The sequence below is a fragment of the Hipposideros armiger genome, unplaced genomic scaffold (genome assembly GCF_001890085.2).
Source record: "Hipposideros armiger isolate ML-2016 unplaced genomic scaffold, ASM189008v1 scaffold_2, whole genome shotgun sequence".
Taxonomy (NCBI): domain Eukaryota; kingdom Metazoa; phylum Chordata; class Mammalia; order Chiroptera; family Hipposideridae; genus Hipposideros; species Hipposideros armiger.
In genome coordinates this window covers 7,363,035-7,370,039 of record NW_017731352.1, presented here as the reverse complement: position 1 = coordinate 7,370,039, position 7,005 = coordinate 7,363,035, and positions in this window count along the sequence as shown.

Below are 7,005 nucleotides of genomic sequence, written 5' to 3'. Positions count from 1 at the left end.
GAATTTTGTAATTAAAAAAATACTGTGCTTTGATAGGCTGATATATTTTTAACATTTTTATACTAATACTACTACACTACTGAAAAAATATGTAAAGATGACATTAAAAAGTAACATAATCACTGGTTTTATTTTTCCTCTGTCCTTTACATGGGGAAAGTTACAAATTATTTTCAAGGGAGGAACATGACATTTCCACAGATGGGTACTTTCTAGTACAAATGTAAATTGCAGAGCAAATAACTGTTTTTCCCCATGGAAAATTGTTTCTATAGTTGTACAAAGCATACTTTAAAAGGATTGGAAATATGAAAGACACTTTGCATAATTATTTTTGAAGGAGATATAGTTGTGTTTAAGTTTCTGTATTACCTGTGTATTCCTTCTCTCCCTTTCTGATTCCTCCACCAAATTTCCTTTTGGAAACAGGTTTCAAACGAATTAATTTCTGCTCTGTGTGAATTTAGATGTGTGAGAGTGTGTGCAAGTATATTTTACACCACATTTTTTAAAAGCTTCATTGGGGTGATTTGTTTTTGTAAAATCACTATATTTGATTGCACAGATTTCTTTCTTGTTGGGGCAGAAATCAACCATTCCAATTCCTATGTTTTAATGTATGGAACCAAAAACTCAGACTGGGTCCCACAGCCTGACAGTGACAGAACTCAGACTGAATGTTGGGGTTATTTTCTATATTCCACTTAAAAAGTATTTTGCACTGATTGCTTATTTTTCATCCAAATCATGCCTTTTGTAGAAACCATGTTGATCACAATATTAATGAAAGGTGCGGAATCGGAGATCTAAGGAACATAGGCTCTAGAAAGATGGACTTAAAAGCATTGCTTGTTTTATTCTTCAGTTCTCCAGAAATTTCTGGGGAGAAACACTTTCATCCTTGATATGAGCAGGATTCTCCATGTAGAATGGACTCCAACTTTGGTTAGACCGCATGAAGTGTGTTGAAAGCCATTAGCAATTAAGAGCGTGGCTCTGTGCTGACTTGCGCTATGGTATATTTCATGCTGCTCATGCACAGTAGGTAATATACATGGATTCAGCATAAATTTAATTTTGCACATTAAGTAAAGTGCAATAGATAAATTATGCCTGAAGAGGAGCCACCAGCTGCTCTAGCCACTTCAACTAATGTACCCTGGAGGTGCCTGAGCACATCAGTTGTGTCAAGCCACTAATGCATCCTAGATATCTGCATGGGTACATCTGCTGTGTGGAGCCAGGAGTAGCCTCTGGCTCTCAGGGAGGGGCTGGGGAAAGAAACTGGTCAGCTTCCTGGGCTGACCTGCCCCACCCCCGCTCCGGCCCCCTTGCACTCTGGGCTCTTGAGTGTGCTTTGCCATGCCTGGCTTCATTCAAGGGTTCAGTGGAAGGGTCCTACACAGGATTTTCCCATGACCTGTGGAAGTGAGAATGAGCAGGAGGGACCCCAAACATCCCTCCCCTGGCTTAGCTGAAGGATCCAGGATCCATATGAAAGGGACATTCCATTGAGGGTTCAGAAATCGGAAAGGATGCATTACTGCAAAGATGGTTGAATTAGAGCTGCTGGGGGAACGCTTACTTTTGAATTTCTTGGCATCCTTGGACCTCATTTCTCAACCTTAATGTTCACTTTATGGTCATTTTTTTGTATTTAGTATATATACATCCCATACAGGGAACTGAAGCAGAACACTCCGAGGGCTTTAAGGAAGAAAACAGATCTCCACTCTGTGGCAGGATTCATTCCTGTGGCTGGGAATGGTGATGACATGCTTTAAGTTATTTGAGATGAGTAAGCAGTTACAAGTTCCACTGGAAATGTTGCTCCGATGGTTTTCGGCCAAACCCTGATAATGGAAGTTTCATCCTCTTGGCCATCCCCTCCTGGGGCCCCTGTGATTGCACCTGTTTCAGGCTGGGCTCTTTCCCACGAGGTGGGGAGCGATGCCTCGTCAGCGCCTGTCATCATGTCCTTCTGCCCATCGAAAGCACCCTGCTTAGACTGGCTCCCTCCTAATAGTCCATTTACTGTACCTTTTTCTGCACTGAATGGACTCTACTGGTGGCTGCTGTATCTTAAAAAAGGAAACCCAAATGCTCTATGTCCTGTGACAAGGGCAGACGGGACAGTGAACAATAGTAACAGAAACAACTTACCACAAGTCAGACCCCATGCTAAGTCTTTCACTTGCATCATCTCTTTAAGTTCTTGTGAGAACCCTATTATTTTCATTTTGCAGAGGGGCAACATGAGGTTTTAAAACTCAGGTTACTCACCCAAGGGCAGATGCTGCTAGTAAAAAGCCGAGCAAGGTTCAAATCCAGAAAGCTGGATGCAGGACCCATGGTCTTCACCATCATATTACTTTGTTTTATACTGCATGATAGCACACTTTGTCCCTGAGCTGTGATTTTTTTCCCCCCCTGCAAAATAGCATAGGTTTTCTTCAGCTCCTTTGTTTTCTTTACAGACAAAGCAGATCACTCTGCCTTTCAATAGAAACTTTCTCTTGAAAGGAAACTAAGGATGTTCTTCACGCAGAAAGTCTATTCATGATGAATCATTTTTGTTCCTTCTCATGTTCCAGAGGACGATTCTGAGATAGGAGGAGAGAGACTCTTATTAACCATTAATTTGTTGACTGATTTATAAAGATCAGCTTCACTTTGGAGGCTTCCAATGCTCCTTCTAGAAGAAGAACATAAGTCACAAGAGTAATGGATTTCTGGGTCCTTTGATGTCCTTCCTCGGGCTCAGAGGACAGGAGTCTAGGAGGGTTTCTTCTGGTGACACCATGAGCCTGTTTGCACCAGCTCTGAGAGCCCTTTTGGGCACATCTCTCCCCGATTCTGTGTTCAGTGACATCATGTTGGGAGCTTGGAATTGGCCATAGCAGGAGTCCTTATGCCACAGAAATTTGTAAGGACTAAAAGTCAGAGCTTTTCTTTCTTGTTTCATTTTTTTTTGGGATTTAGCTGTGAAACATTTATCAGGACACCACTGGGCACATGGCCATGGCTTCGCGGGCTTTCAAGATTGTTCTGGATACTTGGTAGTACTTGTTCCATTAGCTTTTCAGTCAGAACTCTTTATAACACATAACACATTATTTATGTGTTGGCTTTTAGCAATGTTGAAATTAGGAGTTATTTATTAGGGCAAACAGAAGGTATTGCAATGTTAATGATAATGTTTACATCTAACACTAAAAGGGGTGTATGGTGGTAAACTGCTCCAAAACCTTTTCCTAAATATATCCATGACCTACACAGAAAAGAGAAGATACTAAGAACTTTAATAAAGAAAGAAAGCACATAATCTTTGGCAGAGATTATTGCTGTAGACAGAAATGCTCTTTACTAATGGCTATTTCCACTTTGGATCCAGTTTGACTGAGTAGGATGAGAGTGTCCGTGAACTGGGCATAGATTCTCAGGGTTCCATACTTAACTTACCTAAAACTCCCTGTGGGGCTCAGATACATCATTTAACTATCTGTATGAATTGCCTGGCATACTTGTATTTCATTTAGTGTTCTGTAGTTGCAGGCAACAGAACCTAATTTAAGCAGCAAAGAAATTACTGGATGATTTCTGGATGACTCAGAGAACTGATGACAAGGTGGGAGAGCCAGGCTCTGAGAAGAACTGGAACCAGGGCTTTAGCGCAAACCAGTCACCTTCTTGGTAGCACACAACCACTGGGAAGGAATCAGTCACAGCCATTTGCCCAATCTGCTTCAAGTTCAGCGTTGCCGGGAACCTGGGAAGGGTAGGGACAGAGCACCTTCACACAAAGGCAACTCCCCAAAAGGGATTCAGGATGAATTACCAACATATTGAAAAACAGATGCAGTGTGGTCAACCTCTGCCTCCCCAATGATCACTGTAACATTCAATGGAGAAGACTAGAAACCACTGTCTAGTTCACAAATGAATAATCTGTAAAATGTTTTGAACTTCTATGATGAAGTTCTGAAAACCTTTTATCATTCCTGAGCCATACATAATCTTGAGCAGGGTTTTGTTTTTACTTTGAAACTAAAAAGTCCAAGACTCGAATTTGTGCTTCATTTACAGACGTCTATGCACTCACATTAGATCCATTTCTGGTTCTATTTATGTCTGCACTCTAGTGTTTTCTTTTTTCCTTTATGCCTACTTCTAATTTATGTTATGTAGCTATATTTTATATATGCTCCTAAGCTGCCGAGAATCCTTTTTACAACAAGGGAGTGTATAAATAAATAGATACATAAAATCATTTCTTAGGGTTCTTTTCTAATTTTAATATGCTATTGTTCTCATTCAGAAAAACTGGGTATTCAATTGAACAGAATATGTTCTCTTAAATTCAAACACAGTAACAGAGTCACCCTGTCTTGATTGATACTTCCTCAAAACAGAGTTGCTTTTTAAATCTCTTTACTTAAATTCACATGCAGAGGAAAGCAATACCAAAGAAGTAAGAGGAACAGTAATTATTTCCCTGGAGAACAATAATTTTGCAATAAATTTAAAAAATAGCACAATTTAGCAAATTAAGCTTACAGCCAAGGATATTAAATAGAGTTAACTTTGTAGAAATAAATTCTGATACCACAGGCTTCAAACATTACTTTAAATGTGTTAATTTTGAAAAAAGCTGGTGAAGGGGCCCTAAGGCTTTGGTTTGGGATGTTGGGTTTAGTTTTGAAAGGCCGGAGCAGTGAAACCTTTTTCACACCAGGCAGGATATAATGAATATATGTCTATATGTTCACTTTATTTTGATATTACGAGACTGCTGAGTAAGCAGTATGAATAACAATATCCCCTTCAAAGGGAACTTGTACTTTGCAGCCATGTTTCTGTACTCTGGCAACTCCACATGGAAACATCGCTTCTTTGATCTTATATTTAGTGCTGATATTGTTTACGTTTAAATGTTAAAAATAACTCTTTAAAGCCCTAAGGTTCATAATAAAGGCACATTCGCACCTTTTAGAAGGGTATACAGGAAATCTTGAGCCACCTTCTGTACCATATACTTAACTACAGCATATGAGAGGCTTGAATTGAGTGATAATTCATAAGAAAACCTTTCCTTTTAACTCGCTCCTCAATGTAGGTCCTCTAGCCCTTTGAATTGCTACTTAGGACTTTTTTCTTTTCTTAGTCCAGTCTTTGCTGAAGAGAATCAAAACATCAATGCAAAAAAAAAAAAAAAAGGAAGAAAAAAAAAGACAGACAACACACACATTATCTATCTACCTACTTATCTATCTATCTATCTATCCATTCATCATCTATCCATCTATTTCTATCATCCATCCATCCATCCATCCATCCATCCATCCATCCATCCATCCATCCAACAGATACTGTCTTGTTCTTTGCTTTAATCCAACGAATCAGGACACATGGTAAGATAGAAGTTGGATCTCTCTTGCTTAAGTTAGAAGCATTTCTCCCAAAGTGCTGATGCTGGTGTACTGTCAGACTACACTGCACTCTCTCATTAATATTAACCATTTCCTCTAAAGAGTCTTAATCTTTGACTCACTCTGTTTTAAGAAGCCTTTATTTTTATAGTGGTTGCTAAGTCACCATCAAAGAATTCTAAGATCTCTGAAGCAAGAATATGCAGGAAATAGGCAGTATCAGGTCTTTGTTCTTTGCAAGCAGTGTGAGTGATTTTTGAAAGACCTGGAGAAATTGTGGTTAGGCCCATGTATCTAAGTTGAAATATAGTCTACCCTAGAAATGCACTGCGCTGAATATTATCAATGTTACTCTGCTATACTAGAGGTTATCAATGTTACTCTGCTATAGTAGAGGTCGTTACTATCGAAACCTATCTGAATGACTGTGTGTGTTTATGCACGTGTGTTGCTAAAGATATGTTCTATTTACATTAGGATATTTTTGCAGAAGACAACTGAGACTATACATAGCCACCTCAATCTAATCAAGTTGAGAATTTGTTTCCTCTCCATCTATTTATAGGTTGATAGTCAGGCTAGGTGGCTGCTAGGTGGGGATGGGGCAGGCTCTTACTGCTCATGTTTTGTTTTGTTTCCTGGTAAAGTCACAGGGTTGACTGTGTGGCTTAGCAATCAGAGATGAACTATTCATAAAAGTGTCTGGTCGAATGCTTTCTTTGATTGCTGCTGATTAATCAAGTCTCGTTAGTCTAACCTTGGCCTCTAAACCCAGACTCACTCCAAACTCGCTTCTATAATACCACGTGTGGCAAATCTGTGATCTTGCCAAACCACCTGAAAAGAATTATTTTCCTTGCACACACAAAAAAATAATTGTCAGTTCTTTAAAGCTCAGACTGTCGAGGTTTTGAATAATTAAAACCTTTTCTACACCTCGGTAACACTCCCAAAGGTTAAATATGTTTCTATTCTTGCATCTACAGGACAACTATGGGGAAGTGAATGAGCTTTTTCTCTGAAAAGACATGGACACCAAGTAGTTATTTGTGCCTGCAAATCCTTTTGGGCCTAAAGAAGCATCAAGATAATAAATTGTTTTGCTAAAAACAGGAAGTTTGGCAGAGACGCAAAAGTACAGCTAAAGTTTGGCCAGGCAACCCAAAACATTGTGTTCTTCTTTGAAAGTGTTTCCAGCAAGAAAAAAAAAAGCGCAGTGCCTTGAATACGTAGTTTAAGAAACAGTGAAGGCATCTGGCAACATGAGCCGCCCGCCAAACTTGTGGTTGTGCTGTGCTCGCTGATGGAAAGATGTGCCAGTTTTCAATGACTTATGTCATGCACAGCTGGAAACCCACGCATAAATAAGACCTCGAGGATTGTGAAGTCCAGAAAGATTCGAGCAAATATCACCCCTCCCCCCCACCCCCCCACCCTTCCCAGCCTGTTCTCTCCCTTCATCTAAACTATTAAAAATATTAAGTAAAATAAAAGCAATTACTTGGAGTTTCGATGGGGAAAAGCCAGCTTCTCAGGGAAACCTGTTTTGAGGCAGGAACGCTCAGTTGAGACACAT